The following is a 3,718-nucleotide window of genomic DNA, read 5'->3' on the forward strand; positions in this document are numbered from 1 at the left end:
AGGCCTTTAACCTTTACCAACACGTCCTCTACTAATCCATAAGCTTGTCTTACTGACTTGTCTGCCAATTGTAATGAGAATGAGGCAGGCTGTACCTCAATGATCCCCAGATTCTCCATTACAGAGAGTGGCATAAGATTTATGCCTGACCCTAGGTCACACAGAGCTTTTTCAAAGGTCATGGTGCCTATGGTACAGGGTATTAAGAATTTTCCAGGATCTTGTTTCTTTTGAGGTAAAATTTGCTGAACCCATGTATCAAGTTCACTAATGAGCAAGGGAGGTTCACCTTCCCAAGTCTCATTACCAAATAACTTGGCATTCAGCTTCATGATGGCTTCTAGATATTGAGCAACTTGCTCTCCAGTTACATCTTCATCCTCTTCAGAGGAAGAATAATCTTCAGAGCTCATGAATGGCAGAAGAAGATTTAATGGAATCTCTATGGTCTTTATATGAGCTTCAGATTCCTTTGGATCCTCAATAGGGAACTCCTTCTTGCTTGAGAGACGTCCCATGAGATTTTCCTCATTGGGATTCGCGTTTTCTCCCTCCTCCTTGCATTCAGCCATATTGATTATATCAATGGCCTTGCACTCTCTTTTTGGATTTTCTTCAGTATTGCTTGGGAGAGTACTAGGAGGAGTTTCAGTGATTTTCTTACTCAGCTGGCCCACTTGTGCCTCCAGATTTCTGATGGAGGACCTTGTTTCATTCATGAAACTTAACGTGGCTTTAGACAAATCAGAGACTAAGTTTGCTAAGTTAGAGGTATTCTGTTCATAACTCTCTGTCTGTTGTTGAGAAGATGATGGATAGGGCTTGATATTGCTGAGCCTATTTCTTCCACCATTATTAAAGCCTTGTTGAGGCTTTTGTTGATCCTTCCATGAGAAATTCGGATGATTTCTCCATGATGAATTATAGGTGTTTCCATAAGGTTCACCCATATAATTTACCTCTGCCATTGTAGGGTTTTCAGGATCATAAGCTTCTTCTTCAGAAGATGCCTCTTTAGTACTGTTGGATGCATTTTGCCATCTATTCAGACTTTGAGAAATCATGTTGACTTGCTGAGTCAACACTTTGTTCTGAGCCAATATGGCATTCAGAGCATCAATTTCAAGAACTCCCTTCCTCTGAGGCGTCCCATTATTCATGGAATTCCTCTCAGAAGTGTATATGAATTGGTTATTTGCAACCATGTCAATAAGTTCCTGAGCTTCTGCAGGCGTTTTCTTTAGGTGAATGGATCCACCTGCAGAGTGGTCCAAAGACATCTTGGAAAACTCAGATAGACCATAATAGAATATATCTAATATGGTCCACTCTGAAAACATGTTAGAAGGACACTTTTTGGTCATCTGCTTGTATCTTTCCCAAGCTTCATAGAGGGATTCACCATCTTTTTGCTTGAAGGTCTGAACATCCACTCTAAGCTTGCTCAGCTTTTGAGGAGGAAAGAATTTATCCAAGAAGGCCGTGACCAGCTTATCCCAGGAGTCCAGACTATCTTTAGGTTGTGAGTCCAACCATGTTCTAGCTCTGTCTCTTACAGCAAAAGGGAAAACCATGAGCCTGTAGACTTCAGGATCTACTCCATTCGTCTTAACAGTCTCACAAATCTGCAGAAACTCAGTTAAAAACTGGTGAGGATCTTCAGATGGAAGTCCATGAAACTTGCAGTTCTGTTGCATTAGAGCAACTAATTGAGGTTTCAGCTCAAAATTGTTTGCTCCAATGGCAGGAATTGAATGCTTCTTCCATCAAACTTGGACGTGGGTTTAGTAAAATCACCAAGCATCCTCCTTGTATTATTGTTGTTGGGTTCGGCTGCCATCTCCTTCTTTTGTTCAAAAATTTCAGAAAGGTTGCCTCTGGATTGTTGTAATTTAACTTCTCTTAGTTTCCTCTTCAGAGTCCTTTAAGGTTCAGGATCAGCTTCAACAAGAGTGTTTTTTCCCTTGTTCCTGCTCATATGAAAGAGAAGAGAAAAAGAAAAGGAAGAGGAATCCTCTATGTCACAGTAAAGAGGATCCTTATTATTAGTAGAAGAAGAAAGGGGATAAGGAATAATCCAAACAGAAGGGTAAGGATAGAGGAAGTGATTGGAGATGAAGAGAGGTGAAGAGAAGTGTTAGTAAATAAATAAATAAATAGAAGAAGAGAAGAGGGAGAGAATTCAAAAATAATTTTGAAAAAGTAGTTAATGATGTTCGAAAATTAAAGATAAGATATAATTAAAATTAAAATTTAAAACAATTAGTTAATTTAAAAAGAATAGATAGAATTAAAATTAAAACAATTAATTAATTAAAATTTTTTTGAAAAAGGGATGAGATATTTTCGAAAATTAGAGAGGGAAAAGTAGTTAGGTGGTTTTGAAAAAGATAAGAAACAAACAAGAAGTTAATTAGTTAGTTGAAAAAGATATTAAAATCAAATTTGAAAAGATAAGAAGATAAGAAGTTAGGAAGTTAGAAAAGATATTTTAAAATCAAAATTTTTGAAAAAGATAAAATTTTGAAAATGATATGATATAAAAGATAGGATACGATAGATTTAATTTTTAAAGTTAAAATTAATTACTTAACTAACAAGAAACTAAAAGATAAGATTCTAGAATTTAAAGATTGAACCTTTCTTAACAAGAAAGTAACAAACTTCAAATTTTTGAATCAATCACATTAATTGTTAGCATAATTTTCGAAAATAAAGATAAAATTAAGAAAAAGACTTTTGAAAAATATTTTTAAATTTTTGAAAATTATAAGATAAAAATGAAAAAGATTTGATTTTTGAAAAAGTTTTGGAAAGATAGGATTTTTAAAATTGAAAATTTGACTTGACTTGTAAGAAACAACTAATTTTAAAATTTTTTGACTAAGTCAACTCAAATTTTTGAAAATTATGAGAAAATTAAGGAAAAGATATTTTTTTGATTTTTGAATTTTTAATTATGAGAGAGAAAAACATAAAAATGACTCACAACATAAAAATTATGAATCAAAACACATGATGCATGCAAGAACTCTATGAATGTCAAGATGAACACCAAGAACACCTTGAAGATCATGATGAACATCAAGAACATATTTTTGAAAAATTTTTGATGAAAGAAAACATGCAAGGCATCAAACTTAGAAATCTTTAATGCTTGGACTCTAACAAACAAAAAATGCATATGATAAACAACAAAAAATACAAAACAAGAAAACATCAAGATCAAACAAGAAGACTTACCAAGAACAACTTGAAGATCATGAAGAACACCATGAATGCATGAATTTTTCGAAAAATAATGCATAAAATTTTAAAAATATGCAATTGACACCAAACTTAAAAATTGACTCAAGACTCAAATAAGAATCACAAAATATTTTTGATTTTTATGATTTTATTATTTTTTTGTATTTTTATTATTATTTTTTTCAAAAATATTCTTTAGGAAAACGAAAAAGAGAAAAAATTTTTGAAAGATTTTTTTTTGAAAAATTTTTGAAATTAAAACAAAAAGAAAATTACCTGATCTGAGCAACAAGATGAACCGTCAGTTGTTCATACTCGAACAATCCCCGGCAACGGCACCAAAAACTTGGTGGACGAAATTATGATCATCAACAATGGCTCCAAAGACTTGGTGCTCTCAAACGTGAATCTAACTTTGTCACAACTCCGCACAACTAACTGATGATTGGATTTTTGACGGTTTAGAATT

General features: G+C 33.3%; 1 non-coding gene across 1 annotated transcript; it reads left to right on the forward strand.

Moving 5' to 3' along the window:
• The first annotated feature begins 1,338 nt into the window (after positions 1 to 1,338).
• On the forward strand, positions 1,339 to 1,442 carry LOC127748104 (small nucleolar RNA R71). Its single transcript, XR_008010047.1, has one exon. It is a non-coding gene; the product is annotated as a small nucleolar RNA R71 (small nucleolar RNA).
• The last annotated feature ends 2,276 nt before the right edge of the window (positions 1,443 to 3,718 follow it).

This window comes from Arachis duranensis, chromosome 5 (assembly GCF_000817695.3).
Source record: "Arachis duranensis cultivar V14167 chromosome 5, aradu.V14167.gnm2.J7QH, whole genome shotgun sequence".
NCBI lineage: Eukaryota > Viridiplantae > Streptophyta > Magnoliopsida > Fabales > Fabaceae > Arachis > Arachis duranensis.